Raw genomic sequence first — 18281 nt, forward strand, 5'->3', positions numbered from 1 at the left:
CCTCCCGCCACCAGGGGCAGCCTCCACCAGGCCCCCACCCATGTCTCCCACCACCCCCACCCCCCCGCCACCAGGGACACTCTCCACCAAGCCCCCACCCATGTCTCCCACCACCCCCACCAGTGCAGGGGCACCCTCCACCAGGCCCCCACCCATGTCTCCCAACACCCCCACCCACCAGCACTGTGGGGCACGTGGCCAGCAGGCAGTCAGGCAGCAGCAGATGGCAGGTGGGAGCGTGCTCAGGGCTCTGGGGGGCAGTAATTTCGCCTCCTGGCCAGGAGCGTGGTCTCTCGTGTGTGAACGCGTGGACAGCCTGATAGGTAGTGAAATCCCACACGTCAGCAAAGGCCCTTAGCGCGTAAACCCGTCAACAGCATATGCGCGCCTATAGTCACCTGCACGTGCAGGAAATTGTTGCGTGACACGTCCCAGTGTCAAAGCGTGTGATTGGTGAAAATGGATGTACACGTAGAAGTGACAAAGCGTGTGATTGGTGAAAATGGATCTACACGCAGAAGTGACAAAGCGTGTGAATGGTGAAAATGGATCTACACGCAGAAGTGACAAAGCGTGTGATTGGTGAAAATGGATCTACACGCAGGAGTGACAAAGCGTGTGATTGGTCAACGTACACGCCGCGTAAGTGACGCTGTACGTGTGGGCCTGTATATAAGGTACATGTAGAACACCATTTCCTTGTACGTGCTTTTCGTGGAGACCAAGTGGGTGAAATCTGTACTTCTTGTCGTTTCACACGCGATTTACTTCACGGCGTTTCCAGTTCGTATTCCCTGTTACCTCTGACAGCTTTTTCTCTTTTTTATCTTTTACTGGTTTACCTGGGCCTGTTCCCTCAAACAGTGTCCCCTTCTACTGTTGTCCTGTCTTCTCAGACAGCGTACACATCTTCTTTTGGCGGGGGTTTAGCCAGCCAAACGCGCTCATTCTTCACGCTCTTTTACCTGGCAGACGGTGAGTCACGCACGTATCCAACTTCTGTGCTTGCCCCGTGTGTAGCCTACCCCTTCAGAGGTCATTCTAGGCTGCGTGTGACACGCATACGTTCATTCTTGTGTTACTGGGTGCCACAGCGTAGTGCAGGTTTTTCTTTCTGCACACGTGGTCTAGGAGGGGTTGCGTGCACGTCATCTCCCTTTTTTGGGCCTCCTGTGCGTTGCGTGACCCGTCATCTTTCCCCAGGGGTTACAATCAGCCGTGCTAGAGCACTAGGGTACAATTACCATCTGGTACCCAACCCCTTTGACCCCCAATTGCCCAGGACAATTGTCTACAGCCACTCCCATACGCACATTAATATCAGTGCCATGGCTGGGAGGCGAGGATTCCGTAAGGGTGGCAAAGGTGGAAGAGCCACAAGTGGTGGCCGTGGTGGATCCGGTAGGGGACGTGGTCGTAACTTGCAGGGTGAGCCTGTCCCCCCATGTGTGGAGGACCAGTCAAGGGCACCCATCAACCCCCCTCCCCCCCTCCCGTTGAGGCTTAAGTGGCTGACACCATCCATGCTCAGCCCTTGTTGGACCAGCCCATTGTGGCACCAGACCTGGCTGACTCCATGGCTGACTTCCAGGTCAGCAGGGCTACGACACGTGCGCTGGTGCACGTTGATGCCATCATGCCACGTGGATCTGGGGCAGCAAGGTCATCTGCTGCACCAAGGAGGCAGGGCGGAGTGGCTGCAGGGGCAGCTGCGGCTCCATCCACCCCAGCCCTCACACACCCAGCCAGGACAGTGTCGGTCCTAGTCCATGCTGCTGACATTCCCCCTGACACCATCACACTAGAGCCAATGCCTGCACCAACTCCCATGCTGAGTGTGCAATCCCACACTCCTGATACAGAGTCCACCAGGGCTCCTGCCCCTAGTGTCCAGAGCGGCGCAGGACACTCAGGATCACCACCACCTTCCAAGCGGAAGAGGAAGAGTGCTCGTCCGGCACAGGCTGATGCCCCAGACACGGCTACACAGTCCGGCCCGTCCAGGAAGCCCAGCTTCACGGATGACGAACTGAATGCACTTGTCGAGTATGTGTCCGGACATGACAACGAGATGGTCATTGTTGCAGGATCCAAGACCACACCTGCACAACGCCAGGCACACTGGCAGACCGTTGCGGACATCGTAAGTGCCCTTGGAATCGTGAGGCGCACAGCCAATGATTGCTATAAGCGCTGGAATGACCTAAAGCGCAGGGCAAAGAGTAAGCTGGCCTCAAGTCATGCCGCAACTCTAGTGACTGGAGGTGGGTCTCCAGTAGTAGACATGGAACTCACTCCACATGAGTCAGTCGCTGGGACCTACGTCACGGAGGAACAGATCCAAGGCGTGGGAGATCTGGCTGATTACGAGGCATTGTCCGGTGAGTGCACATGCATGTGTGTGTCATACATGTGCATGGTGTGTGTGTGAGGGCTTCTGTTTGGGTGCCAGGTGAGAGTGTGTGCGCCTCAGTCGTATGGGTCAGCCATGTGCTTCATGCAATACTTCCTGCGCAGCTGCATTTGGCCATAGCAGTATCCCTTCTGCCAACAGTAGACATCTAGCACAACTGCACGCCAGTTGCCCTTGAAGTGTCACCTTGACACAACATATTTGCTTATTTTTCACTGTTCATTCAGTCAGTTTGTTTGCATTCCACCACTTTCACTAGGCATGTCGCTGTCCACTAGTCACATGTCTGACATGGGTATGGTAAAGTGGAGTGACTTTGTTACCTGGATACCATTTGTACACACATGTCCCTGTGCTATTTGACCATTTCAGACTGGCAGCTCCAGGTGAAAAATCTGACCTGTTAGAATCAGAAAAGCTATTACATGCGGGAACTGGACTGAATGAATAGGTGCTGCCCTCCTCTCCATCTTCACTCAATAGCAATGGTACATGCCATCTATGTGATGGCATGTGTGTTTCACCTGCCAATCACAGGCCAATGTGTGATGCCACTGCCAGGCAGCATGCAGAAAATTTGTTCATCTTCCATCTTGGTGTCATCAGTGTGTGCCATTTGCCTGCACTTCATACGCAGTGAGGGTGCATGCATGGGAGGGTTTTAGTCATGTGGGACATGTGTCAATCAAGTACTGGTTCTCTTGCTTCTCAGCCCTCAATGTGTGCCATGGTGCTAATGCCTGTTTCCATTACTTTGTTTTCATGTCTTTGCAGGGGAAGACGCACCTGATACTGCTGGGGTTGTGGAGATGGTGCAGACCCAGGAGGTGTCCCAGGGCCGACCAACCACCAGTGAGGGACGTGGTGTGGTGGTGGGGGAGAACCCACAAGTGCTGCAGGTCGTGCTCTCAAGGGGTGTCTCTGGCTGCACCTCCCCCGAGCTGTACTCAGGTGTTGATTCGGATGAGACCTACGTGCCGTCGCTGGTGAGTGTTCCAGGGAGGGATTCTGTTCTGTCTCACCCACCTGCACCAGGGTCAGTACCCTCCATGGGGATGTCAGTGTTGGCAGCTACGCCTTCGGTGGTTACGGATGCAGGGTCACACTCCGCGACATCTGATCCTGTTCCTGGGCCAGCAGATCAGAGGGGGAATGCAGTCCTGCAGCCTCAGGCAGTGCCGGCACAGCAAGGCGCAGTTCGCCTTGCCCCAGACAGGTGTGGTGCCCGCCGACGTGGTGGCCGTACGCCACCCGGCAATACCGCATGGGAGCAATCCATTTACGGTATGGCTACCCAACAGGCTGCATCATCCGAGATGATGGCTCAGGCCATGGATAGGGTGGCCACTTCCATTGTCCCCCCAGAAAGGCTGATGGAGCGACTAGAGCAGGCAACCGACTCCATCTGCCAGTCACACAGGGAGGACATGTTGGGGTCCAACAGGGACAGGCGGGCGGCACTGGCGACTCTGCAGGAGGCCATCTCCATTGAGTCCCAGGGCCACAGGGAAGCCCTGAGGCAGGAGCTCCTACACCTCAGGACGACTCTTGTTGAGCTTGAGGCTTCAACACACCAAAGGACAGAACAGCAGCTGGAGCGTCTCACCCGTACGCTCTCAGCTGAGATGCAGGCAACGAGGGCGGAGGTCCGGGCATCCCGTGAGTTGTTGCATGGGGACCTCCGCACACTCATCCTCCAGAACCAGACCTACCACACCCGCATGCTTGCAGCCATGGAGGAGCAGACTAGGGCCTTGCGTGGGCTGCCTCCCATAGTGCAACCACCTCCGGATGCAGCTGCACAGGGTGATAATAGCGACAGCAGTGACACTCCCACAATAGGGTAGCCGTGTGGGCCATGAGCCCATGGAGGTGTTTTATCTTCCCAGGATCCACGCAGGTGGGTTCTGGTGTGCATCCTGTCCTCGGACCTCCTGGGTGGCCTCCCCAACCCCCCCCGGGCCCATCAATGGCCATTTTTGATTGTTTCTTATTTTTATTTTTATTTTGATTTCTTTTATTCCCAAATTTTTTGGGACGATCTGTTGGCTCCGATCTGTTGGCTCCGATCTGTTGGCTCCGATCTGTTGGCTCCGATCTGTTGGCTCCGATCTGTTGGCTCCGATCTGTTGGCTTCCGTGGTTCCTGTGGGCATACGCTGCATTGTGGCTGGGCACATGCAGGCTTGTAATGTATTTGGTTCAGATGCTTGGGTTTGAGTCACACACACCCCTCCTGCTTCCCGTTTCCATGGGCTTGCAAAGGGTGTGCCCAAGTGACAGTGAATTACACAGTGACGTTGGACTCCCATGAGCTGTGTGGCCAGTCTGTAGTCAATACTGTGTATACATTCATAGTGCATATTGATGTTGTGTTGTACACTGCATGTTGCATTGATGTGTAACTCTTCTTCTGTGTCTACCTCCCAATTTGCAGGTCCCTTCCTCAAGTCCACACAAGGACCTCTAGTCTGGCGAAGGGGACCATGTTGGCAGCAGTGCACCTACAACTCTACATGGCGCCAACACTGCACAGTTGGTAGTGGTGGGAGTGCAGGCATTTCCAGGTGGTGAGACTACTAATATGTAACCTTTTTGATGTCATGTTAATGGTACTACGTGCTCAAGTATGTTGTTGGTCCGGCATTGCTGTGAGCATTTCAGGTGTTGCAGGTTTCTAATAGTGCCACTGTACATAGTGAGAGTGATGTCATGTTGTGGGGATTACTTTGTTTACCTGCAATTAGCATGACATGGCACGGTGTGTCGTGTGGCAGTGCTGGGGTGGGGTTGGCTGACATGGCACTGTCCTCTTGTTGCATTTTGCAAGTGGGTATTCATTTTAGCTGCTTCAATGTGTAACTTCACAAAACTGCATTGGTGGTGTCTGTGTGGGTAGGGATGCACACATTGTGACACTTCCAGGTGAACAATCTCAGGCTGACATGGAATTCCCGGTTCATTCTCCACACATTCAGGATCAGTGTCAGGTTGAGTCATCATTGATTGTCAGATGGAATGTGCCAGGGCAGTGTGCACTCCACAGGGGTGTGATTTCTATGTGAAGTAATTAGCCACTAGCTGTGTACGGGCTGCCTCCCCCCGTGCCCTTTCCCCTCCCATGCACAGCGGCTGTGCATGTGGTTGGGGATGTGGGGCCACCACCATGTCCACGGCCAGGCCCCGGCGTGTTGCAACGTTGTGCAGGACACATGCTGCCACTATGATCCTGCACACTACTGGGGGAGTGTATAACAGCTGCCCGCCAGAACGGTCAAGGGAGCGAAAGCGTGACTTCAGCACTCCGAATGTGCGCTCCACTATGCCCCTGGTTGTAATGTGGGCTGTGTTAAATCTTACCTGGGGTGGCGTGGTGGGGTTCCGAATTGGCGTCATCATGTGGGGGCTGAGAGGGTAGGCACTGTCCCCTGTGGAGGTGGGGATTGGTATCATTGGTGAGGTTGTGACCTTGCTCAGTATCCAACATGCATGCATGTGCAGTGGCATACATACTCACCAAGCAGCCATGTATCGCCATGCCGCCCAGCTTCTAGGTCCCGGCTTAGGGTGGACATTCGGTAAATGAAGCTGTCGTGGGTGGAGCCGGGATAGTTGGCATATACTGAGGTGATGATTCCCTTGGCATTACATGCTACCTGCACGTTGATGGAATGCCAGTGCTTGCGGTTCCTATAGATGTGCTCAGATGCCCTGGGGGGACGTAGAGCCACATGGGTGCAGTCGATGGCACCTAGCACTTTGGGGAATCGTGCCACTGCGTAAAAATCCAGGGCGGCAGCATGCCTTTCTGCAGGTGTTCTGGGCAGGTATATGTGCCTGCGGACTGATGGGCGTGCAGTCATGATGTTCAAGACCTGGTGTAGGCAGCGTGACTGGGTGGCCTGTGACACCCCACCCACTATGGCACTTGTCCGCTGAAATGATCCAGTGGCTAAGAAGTGCAGTACATTGAGGACCTTCTCCAGGGGGCTGAGTGCTTGGGAGCACAGGGTGGGTGATGTGAGGTCATCCTCCCACTCACTCAGCAGGTCCAGTATGATGTGTGGTGGAAACCTGTACCTCCCATACACCTGGTCATCAGGCATCCCGAAAAGGCTGGTTCTGGGTGTGAATATTCTGGCCCTGACTATCCTCCTCCTCCTCCTTTGCTAGCCCACTGCCACTGCTGCTAGGAACGGTATGTTCATCCTGGCGTCTGAGCTTGTTATTGTTAAAGTCCGCAATTTATGCTTAGCGCGTGTTCTAGGCGAGCGTGTGACCCGCGCACCCCTGGAATCCAGTTCCCAGTCCAATAGCGTGTGGAAATTCACACGCACCACGGGATACAGCGTGTGACCCGCGCACCCCTGGAAACCAGTTCCCAGTCCAATAGCGTGTGGAAATTCACACGCACCACGGGATACAGCGTGTGACCCGCGCACCCCTGGAATCCAGTTCCCAGTCCAATAGCGTGTGGAAATTCACACGCACCACGGGATACAGCGTGTGACCCGCGCACCCCTGGAAACCAGTTCCCAGTCCCATAGCGTGTGGAAATTCACACGCACCACGGGATACAGCGTGTGACCCGCGCACCCCTGGAATCCAGTTCCCAGTCCAATAGCGTGCGGAAATTCACACGCACCACGTGATACAGGTTCGCTGACGTACTTGCGTGTGTAAGTGGCCGCGCACCCATTAAATACACGTACATAGGCCAATCGCGTGTACGCGCACTTTTGTCCAATTACACGCGATGACACTCTGACGTGCAGTATCTCCACGTGTGCCCCGTCATCACGTGCTGAGTGGGGAACATCCGTGCGGGTCACGTCACAGACGCGCTTACGCGCTGAGGGACTCTGGTCCAATAGAATCGCGTATGCGTGCTGACGCGCTTACGCGCTAAGGGCCTTTCCTCGGATTTCACGCTGACGTGCAGGATTTTCACGTGCCAAATCACTCCGTATCAAGCTGGCCACGCGAAAACACACGGAAGCCCACGCTCCTGCCCAGAAGGCCGAGTTACTGCCCCCCAGTGCCCCGAGCAGCCTCCCACGTGCCATCTGCTGCTGCCTGCCTGCCTGCCTGCCTGCTGCCACCGTGCCCTGCCATTTGGTGCCTGCACATCAGCCATCTGCAGGGGTCCAGTTGCTGTGTCCACCCCTGCTGGAACAGAAGACTCCCGACTGGTATTACATCGCTCCACAGCCCAGCCCCAGGACCCAGTTGCCCACCCACACCTGCCTCTGGGGTTGCCATGTCGGGCACTTCAACATCTGGCACCAGTGGCAACCCCAGGCCAGAGGGGCAGAGGGGCACCAGCTTCACTGTCACCGAAGTTGGTGTCCTGGTGGAGCATGTCCTGGGGCAGTATGATGCCCTCTTTGGATCGTCCCGCGCCAGCAAGGAAGGACGGCAGAGGATCTGGGCCGACTGTGTGGTTGCCATCAACGCGGAGGGGGTGGCAACCCGCGACGTCCTGAAGATCAAGAAGCGCTGGGAGGACTTGAGGTCCAGGACCCTTGTGAAGGCCCGGCGCCTCGTGGAGGGGGGCCGGGGCCGCATGAGTTCCATCCAGATGAGGGTCCTGGAACGCGTACGCCCAGCGCTCCACGCCCAGATCCTTGAGAGGGAGGCCCGTCTGGAGTTGAGCGGTAAGTGTCCATGCATTACTGTGTGAGACAGGGCATGTTGCGGTGTGCTGGTTCTATGATACTTGCCTGTATGTGTGCCATAGGCCATGTATGCATGTATGTGTGCAGGGACATCATGGTAATGCATGTGCGACCAGTGATGTGTGATGCACATGGTTGTTGCATGTGTTGAAATGCCGCATGGGGAGCCCTATTCAGATTTTGAACATGAGAGCATGCCAGTCTCTGTACGTGGACATGGGTGGGGGTGAGGGATGGGTGCTGATGCCAGGTACATATATGGTAGCCATGTCTGTGTGCCTGACCTGCGTGTCTGTGACTTGTGCATGCCATGGATGCATGACACATGTGTGTGACAATGCAGAGATTCAGTAAAGCAGCCAAATTACCCTTGTAACCGCTGTGTTTGGTGTGTTTGGGGCCAGATGGATGTGACTGAGGTGAAGTGTGTGCATGTGATGGGCATGAGGCATGATGCATGTGAGTTACATATCATTGAATGTTTCAAGAGTCCATTGGACATGCATGGAAATGTCCATGGCATGCACCATGCCTGTTACTGTGTGTGTTTTGCCTGGACTGACCCATGTGTTGTGGAGGGACATGATGGAAGTGTACTTTGACAGTGGTGCTCATCTGCTATTGCTTCCTGTCTAGGGGACCATTGTACAGTGCCCTGATGCTTGTGTTCTTTGTCTCCCTCTATGCAGCGGCTAGTGAAGAAGAGGGCGGAGACGGCACTGTGGAGCAAGGCGGCGGGGATGCCCCCACGGCTGCAGCGGAAGGGGTGGGTGAGCCCCCACAGGGGCCTGCTACGGTGGGAGACGGTGAGGAGCCATCCAGGTTGGTGGTTTGCACAGAGGAGGAGGAGGCCGCCACTGGGGCACACATGGGGCCTGGTGGGGGCATCCCTGCTGGTGCAAGTGGTGCAGTCCAGGGCCAGGGGCAGGAGGCAGCACAGGTCACCGTGGAGGGGCCTGTGCATGTCGCTGTCCCTGACCCTGTGAGTGCACCACCATGCACCAGCAGGGATGCCCCGTCCCAGGCCCGTCCGCAGGTAGAGGGGATGTCCATGTCACCTGACTCCCCTCCACCTGCGGACGTGGGAACCCCTGGCCGTGCAGAGAAGGTCCTGATTGGGGTCGCGATGCGCACGGCTGTGATTCGTGATGCCGTGCGTGCTTCCCGGGAGGAGCACGCACGTCATCACAAAGTGCACCGTGCCGACGTGGCCCAATTGGGATCGGCCATGTTCGGGGGTTTCCTGCATGTGTTGGCCAATGTGGCGGCCCTCTCCTCCTCTGTGCAGGCTATCCACCAGTCGTTCTCCTTGCCGTCTTCCAGCCCAGATGCCACAAGGGCCCCCTGTGGACCTGCCCCGACCAATGCAGCCAGCTCGGTGGGGATCCCATCCCTGCCACAGTCGGGAGTCAGAGATCCAGCAGGGGTGGACACCAGAGCAACTGGACCCCAGCAGATGGAGGATGTGACGGCATCATCGGGCAGGGCACGTGCACGATGACGTCGGTGGTTTCCATCAGCCTGGATGCCGTCGTGCTGGCACAGGCAGTTGCGTCGGAGGCAGCAGCAGGCTCAACGTGGGAGGCATCATGGCTCGGGGCCATCAACATCGGGGGTGCAGGCATCGGCCGGAGGGCAGGACAACCCTGGAATGGGAGTGGCTTCCATGTGGGAGAGGTTGTGCCAGCGGATAGGTGCGGAGCGGCAGCGGGCAGAGGAGGAACGGCTCACGATGGTCAGGGCGGAGGACTCCATGCGGAGGGCGCTGAGGCGGGCTGAGTGCCTCGAGGGTCTTCGCAGGGAGTTAGAGCTGGACACTGCGTTATCCCTGCGGGACCTCGGGGCCAGGGAACATGCCCGCCTCCAAGCCATTGACCAGGAGTTCGATGATGCCCTGGCCCATGACAACAACCAGTGAGCCGTCCGAATAGCCCGCTGCCTTTGTATATAGTTGTATAGTTAGGGTTACGTTTCCTTTGTTTTTTTGAATTTTTTTTGGTTGCGATTGGACAATGCACCACTTTTTTGTATATAGTTCACTTTTTAGTTAGTAGTCAGTTAGGTTTAATTTGGTAGGGCTCATGGACCCAGGATGATCTTCTTAATTTCCTTATTTTAATAATTCAGAATTTTTTCTTGGACATTCTTCTTGTTTAGTTTGATTTGCTTTGTGTTTTTTCTTGTTTGCTGTTCAATACATAATATTTTTTTATTCTTCAATGTGTCGTATCATCTCATTGCTTTCAGGCATGTCATGTTGGGTGTTTTGTCATTCACTTGCAGCCATTGTGTGTGACAGACATGTGTTAAATTGCATTATTTACATTGGGGGTGTAACATGTAATTGCCTTTGATATGTGGGTGGGTGTGATAGTTGGTTGGGCCTTTTGGCAGGGGAGGATGGGCATTACGGACATGATTGGGGAATGTTGGGACCCAGGTGCAGGGGGGCATGGATTGGACATGGGTGGGGGCCTGCTGGCAGGTGCCCCACAGTGCTGGGGGGTGGGGGTGGTGGGTGACATGAGTGGGGGCCTGGTGGAGGGTGCCCCTGGTGGCTGGGGTGTGGGGGTGGTGGGAGACATGAGTTGGACATGGGTGGGGGCCTGCTGGCAGGTGCCCCACAGTGCTGGGGGGTGGGGGTGGTGGGAGACATGAGTGGGGGCCTGGTGGAGGGTGACCCTGCACTGCTGGGGGGTGGGGGTGGTGGGTGACATGAGTGGGGGCCTGGTGGAGGGTGCCCCTGGTGGCTGGGGTGTGGGGGTGGTGGGAGACATGAGTTGGACATGGGTGGGGGCCTGCTGGCAAGTGCCCCACAGTGCTGGGGTGTGGGGGGGTGGGAGACATGAGTTGGACATGGGTGGGGGCCTGCTGCAGGTGCCCCACAGTGCTGAGGGGTGGGGGGGGTGGGGGACATGAGTTGGACATGGGTGGGGGCCTGCTGGCAGGTGCCCCACAGTGCTGGGGGGTGGGGGTGGTGGGAGACATGAGTGGGGGCCTGGTGGAGGGTGACCCTGCACTGCTGGGGGGTGGGGGTGGTGGGTGACATGAGTGGGGGCCTGGTGGAGGGTGCCCCTGGTGGCTGGGGTGTGGGGGTGGTGGGAGACATGAGTTGGACATGGGTGGGGGCCTGCTGGCAGGTGCCCCACAGTGCTGGGGTGTGGGGGGGTGGGAGACATGAGTTGGACATGGGTGGGGGCCTGCTGGCAGGTGCCCCACAGTGCTGGGGTGTGGGGGGGGGTGGGAGACATGAGTTGGACATGGGTGGGGGCCTGCTGGCAGGTGCCCCACAGTGCTGGGGGGTGGGGGTGGTGGGAGACATGAGTTGGACATGGGTGGGGGCCTGCTGGCAGGTGCCCCACAGTGCTGGGGGGTGGGGGTGGTGGGAGACATGAGTTGGACATGGGTGGGGGCCTGGTGGAGGGTGACCCTGCACTGCTGGGGGGTGGGGGTGGTGGGTGACATGAGTGGGGGCCTGGTGGAGGGTGCCCCTGGTGGCTGGGGTGTGGGGGTGGTGGGAGACATGAGTTGGACATGGGTGGGGGCCTGCTGGCAGGTGCCCCACAGTGCTGGGGTGTGGGGGGGGGGGTGGGAGACATGAGTTGGACATGGGTGGGGGCCTGCTGGCAGGTGCCCCACAGTGCTGGGGGGTGGGGGTGGTGGGAGACATGAGTTGGACATGGGTGGGGGCCTGCTGGCAGGTGCCCCACAGTGCTGGGGTGTGGGGGGGGGTGGGAGACATGAGTTGGACATGGGTGGGGGCCTGCTGGCAGGTGCCCCACAGTGCTGGGGTGTGGGGGGGGTGGGAGACATGAGTTGGACATGGGTGGGGGCCTGCTGGCAGGTGCCCCACAGTGCTGGGGGGTGGGGGGGGTGGGGGACATGAGTTGGACATGGGTGGGGGCCTGCTGGCAGGTGCCCCACAGTGCTGGGGGGTGGGGGTGGTGGGAGACATGAGTTGGACATGGGTGGGGGCCTGCTGGCAGGTGCCCCACAGTGCTGGGGTGTGGGGGGGGTGGGAGACATGAGTTGGACATGGGTGGGGGCCTGGTGGAGGGTGACCCTGCACTGCTGGGGGGTGGGGGTGGTGGGTGACATGAGTGGGGGCCTGGTGGAGGGTGCCCCTGGTGGCTGGGGTGTGGGGGTGGTGGGAGACATGAGTTGGACATGGGTGGGGGCCTGCTGGCAGGTGCCCCACAGTGCTGGGGGGTGGGGGTGCAAGGGGACATGAGTTGGTGTTCATTAGTTCAAGGAGACATGTGCCTTTGCTGGGGGGCATGCCCATGGTGGGTGGGCTGCCTGCGGGACATGACCAGGGATGCAGGGTAGTCCCCTGTGGTGTGGGCTGCCTGCAGGGGCCGTGGAGGGTGTACAGGGTACACCTGGGAGGACCCACACTGTGAAATCACATGTGGAACTTCCCGCGCACCCCTGAAATACACGCGCCCAGGCTGTTCGCGTGTGGAACTTCCCGCGCACCCCTGAAATACACGGGCCCAGGCTGTTCGCGTGTGGAACTTCCCGCGCACCCCTGAAATACACGGGCCCAGGCTATTCGCGTGTGGAACTTCCCGCGCACCCCTGCAATACACGCGGCCAGGCTATTTGCGTGTGGAACTTCCCGCGCACCCCTGAAATACACGCTCCCAGGCTGTTCGCGTGTGGAACTTCCCCCGCACCCCTGAAATACACGCGCCCAGGCTATTCGCGTGTGGAACTTCCCCCGCACCCCTGAAATACACGCGCCCAGGCTGTTCGCGTGTGGAACTTCCCGCGCACCCCTGATATACACGCGCCCAGGCTGTTCGCGTGTGGAACTTCCCGCGCACCCCTGCAATACACGCGCCCAGGCTGTTCGCGTGTGGAACTTCCCCCGCACCCCTGAAATACACGCGCCCAGGCTGTTCGCGTGTGGAAATTCCCGCGCACCCCTGAAATACACGCGCCCAGTCTGTTCGCGTGTGGGACTTCCCGCGCACCCCTGAAATACACGCGCCCAGGCTGTTCGCGTGTGGAACTTCCCGCGCACCCCTGCAATACACGCGGCCAGGCTGTTCGCGTGTGGAACTTCCCGCGCACCCCTGAAATACACGCGCCCAGGCTGTTCGCGTGTGGAACTTCCCCCGCACCCCTGAAATACACGCGCCCAGGCTGTTCGCGTGTGGAACTTCCCGCGCACCCCTGCAATACACGCGCCCAGGCTGTTCGCGTGTGGAACTTCCCGCGCACCCCTGCAATACACGCGCCCAGGCTGTTCGCGTGTGGAACTTCCCGCGCACCCCTGAAATACACGCGCCCAGGCTGTTCGCGTGTGGAACTTCCCCCGCACCCCTGAAATACACGCGCCCAGGCTGTTCGCGTGTGGAACTTCCCGCGCACCCCTGAAATACACGCGCCCAGGCTGTTCGCGTGTGGAACTTCCCCCGCACCCCTGAAATACACGCGCCCAGGCTGTTCGCGTGTGGAACTTCCCGCGCACCCCTGATATACACGCGCCCAGGCTGTTCGCGTGTGGAACTTCCCGCGCACCCCTGCAATACACGCGCCCAGGCTGTTCGCGTGTGGAACTTCCCCCGCACCCCTGAAATACACGCGCCCAGGCTGTTCGCGTGTGGAAATTCCCGCGCACCCCTGAAATACACGCGCCCAGTCTGTTCGCGTGTGGAACTTCCCGCGCACCCCTGAAATACACGCGCCCAGGCTATTCGCGTGTGGAACTTCCCGCGCACCCCTGGAATACACGCGCCCAGCCTATTCGCGTGTGGAACTTCCCGCGCACCCCAGAAATACACGTAGCCCGCTCCCCCAGACCCGATCGCGTGTGAAACTATACGCGAACCCCTGTGATGCACGTACCCTGCTGAAATCGCGTGTTAGACTTCCCGCGCACCCCGGTATACACGCACACGTATTTTTTGTCAGCGGGTGTCCGTGTTTGTGGGTACCCCTTTGCACGTCTTTGTTCCTGGAGGGCCACAGTATGGGACATTCATCATGGCAGTATATAGGTGCGATTAGTTGGCGCACCTTTTGGCGCACATTTCTTACAGCCGCAGAGACGCTACCGCCTGCTTTCTTGTGGCGGTCGTGTTTGTGCCTGTGCGCTGGTTTAAGCGTGCGCTTTTTTCCCCTATTCTATTCCATGAATACGTGTTGTAGGCGAGCGTGTGGGCGTTCCGCGCACTTGTGCCCTGTACTTCCCCCGTGACGCCCACGTTTTGGCAAGTTGTTCCCCATTCCGAGTGTTACGCCCGTGTTCCGCCTACTTTTGTTGCGTGCGCCGCGCTATGTGCGATTTTCGCTGTGGCCTGTGCGATTTTCGCAGTGACCTGGCGCACGCTGTTAGATGGCCTGTGCGCCAACGTGCGCCGCGCACTTTTTATCGCACATCCGCTGGTTTTCTCGCGCACGGCCTTCCATGAATCGACGTGCGCTGATTTTCGTGCGATTTTCGCAATTGCACTGCGATTTTCGCTATTCCACTGCGATTCGCACGTTTTTGCCCACTTGCGCCGCGCTAATTATTCCATGAATCGGCCTCTCTATATGAAATTGAATTACCTTCTCTTTATTCAGATTTCAGCTAACATTGAGGTGTGTGTTGTGTTTTCTTATGCCACTGAGGACACTCTTGAGTTATTCTGCATGAGGTCCGTTGGTTTACTTTTATACTGCACATGGCTATGAAAGGCTGTTTGTGCTCTTATAAAACCTGAATTAATCTAGACGTTTGTTGTTTGCGTATCAGGAATTCCTATCTTGTGCCTTCGTTCTGCCATCCCCATCCTCCATTATTTCCTCTAACCCTGATACCTGTTGCAGGCTACTGTCTGAGCTCTGCACAAATACGTGTTTTTGTGGATTCAGCCTTTTGAGTTTTCTGAGGAAACCTTGAGGTCTTTGCTATTTCTGAGACATGCTGTGACTACCATCTTTAAGAAGATGGCTGCCAAATTACACTCTTGTTTCTATGTTAGCAAGCTATATTTGTGTGTTCTTCCTGTTGCATTCACCTAATACATTTGCCATTTTAGTGGTCTTCATGTCTTATGGATGCTATGCTAGTATTCATCTTGTCTAAATTTATATATTACCTAATGTATGTGTTCTTCATGCAGAGTACATATTTGCTTCATGTCTAATACATGCACCTTTACTGTGACAATGTTAGTTTGAATGCTTTTGTCATCTTCAGCTCACATTGTCCCCAAGCCATGCTGTACCAGTGGGGGATAAGGGTTGAATGGCTGTCTCAGGGAATAACGTCTCTCAACTTTGCCGTATTGGTGTGGGGGATGGGCAGAAGCTATGGATGACATAATAATTTGCTTCTCAATGGTGCATCAGAGCATGACAGAGACAGAGACATACAAATAGCACAGAGAGCGTATGAGAGAGAGAGAGAGAGAGAGAGAGAGAGAGCACTGTATTGGTATATGATACACATTACAGTTATAAGTACATAAAAGCTTAATACCTTTGTCTTTTCTTTTCTTTGTCCTCTTATGTCTTGGTTTCCAGGTGGTCTGTCAGTTAGCTTCATTATTGGTACTTTGCTGTATTCCAATTAATAAACACTGCAACTACATGTCCTCTGCATACTTTGAACAATATTGCGACCATGCACCATAAAAAGCTTCTCTATTCTAAATGTGCAAGATTATTGATGTCAAAGATGTACAAAATGCTGATATTTATTCCAATTTATAAAAGTGTTCCTGGTCTTATTGTGCAAAGCCTCATCTCTCCAATATATAATATTTTCTAAGGAAGTCTATAGATTGGTGCCTGAACATGCTAACAATAAGGCACAGCCCCTTCTTTTTTTAAATTGCCTTGAGAAGAAGACAGCACATGGGTGTCAATAGATTGACAGATGTTGCAGCAATCAAATACAGAACGTGTGGCTGTCCGAATGAGTAGTTGTTGTTCGTGGTTACAGATATATTAAAGTTAGAGAGATTAGTGAAATTAGCGCCAAGTCCATTGTGTGTTATGCTCTTAGAGATTCAAGCATACAATTGATTCATACAAATGTATTTAGGAAATATAAAGACCTATGATCATTCCTATGGTCCTAAAATGCTCTTTGATTTCATGCAAATAAGCCAAGCCGGAACCCCTAATTTTTCTATTTGATCCCTTCCCTTTCTGACAGGGGTATTTCCAATTGGGTACAATAGCAGCATATAAGAATGTCTCTCTTAAAATGACAACCATTCATCATAAAAAAATTGAATCTGGTTATGCTAGGTTTTGATGGTGGATTTTACTCAACAAGACAAGTGGAATATTCTTATTACGACTCAATAAATATCGGAAGTGATCAGAAGAAATTAACATTTTAATATTTTTTTAAAAGCTACTTACAAATCTCATGCATGCATACCATGAAATGTTCATGCAAGGCACAGGAGGAATGCATGGTGAAGAAGTTAACTCTGCTTTGTATCCTTCCTTTGCCTTGTGTCAGCAGGAAAATAGTGTGGAGTGCAAAAAGAAAATGAAGTGCTTCTTCGATTTCATGTTGTGCTCCACCCATTCAAAAAGCACCTCCTTTGTGTTTTGTAGTTACTATTAGCCACACGGATTTCAGTGGTCACCATCTTTTACCTATTTAACTTTATGATTAATTAGGGTGTATTATTACCTGGGGCATCCATACCTATTGATAGATTCTATGTGTGTCATCCTGAAGTGTACACGAATGACTAACTTAGTGAATTGATATGATCTTCAGTAAGGAAAAAAATTGCCATCTGTGGAGAACAGCATTCCTGCTCTACATTACTTGAGTGTCCCAAATTGATGCCTATTTTAAAATATGGTATGATCAATATGGCAACGTAATACAGACTCTAAGAAGAATGAAGGCTCTGATGACATAACATAGTATATTCCACTAAAAGGACATTCATGAAGAACAAAATTCTCGTTCCACATATATTGAGTATCAATTGTATATAGATAGACATACTTAGCCCGAATATGATGATTGGGAAAATGGCTCTATTTAATGAACAGGTTTACTCGTGCCTTTAAATGATTGTACTTTTAATATGGTACAATCCAATATGGGTACATTCTGCTAATCCTAACAGAAATTGAATCTTCAGTCCCACCAGCAACCGTTTCCTTTCTGTTGGCTCTGATGGTTTTAAGTGTCTGCCTCTTTTTTGTCACATTATATGGTTGGTCTTAGATTTTATTTCATTTTTTCCATAGTTTAAAATTGATGGAACATGTCAAGTTTGTCCTTCAGACCGACAACTGCTTTCATCCACTTGGGATTATAACATATCTATATTTGAATTAAACTTCTGTAATAATAATATACTTTTGACATTCTAACTAAAGATGAAATTAGACAATGTAATTCCTTCATTCATTTGTCTTGTAGCCCTGAAGATGGCTCACACTTGATCATGAAACACGTTAATTGATAGGTATATTTTCCATTTGTTATAAATAATGTATCGATCAATCAATAATAACTTTATTTCAGCAAATTGCCATAAAGCAAACATAACATCAAATACATTTCAATATTAAAAAATACAAGTAACATTCACTTTCAAGAATACTTTTCCAATAAAAAAAAATACATTTACCTATAATATTTTTAAAATACCAATTCCAACCAACACTTTAATAAGTTAATTACTCTATTGCATTCACGGTGTGCTAACACCCAAAAAGCAGAGGAACTTCAGATGGATTAAAATTCACACAGGTAATTTAGGGAAACATCAGAAATTAAAAGTACATTCATTGATGAAGTGAGATGAAACCACAATGTTCCCAAGTATTGGAACTATAAACAAGTGTAAGGTAATAAAGTACATATTACTAATACAAAAAGTAATTCACACATGGAGCTAATACACTACAGTGGTATCAATGAAGTGTTGTGTTCACAACTATATGCTAAATGTTCTTTAATTGAAGGGGTGAGTTAAAACCATAAACAATTTATATGATGAAAATACAATCTACAAGAGAAAAACAACTTTATGTGGTAACCCTACAAAGAACATTATTCTACATGGCAAACTATTTATGAGAGGCAAATAACTCATTGAGGTCATTAGTTCTATTTGAACAAGCTGCTATGTTATTGACATGTTACGACGTCCTTTCCTCGTGGGATGTTTTTTCGCTGGGTTTTTTGCTGCAAATTTTTTTTCAAAA

This window comes from Ambystoma mexicanum, chromosome 5q (assembly GCF_040938575.1).
Source record: "Ambystoma mexicanum isolate Mex_15411 chromosome 5q, UKY_AmexF1_1, whole genome shotgun sequence".
NCBI classification, from domain to species: Eukaryota; Metazoa; Chordata; class Amphibia; order Caudata; family Ambystomatidae; genus Ambystoma; species Ambystoma mexicanum.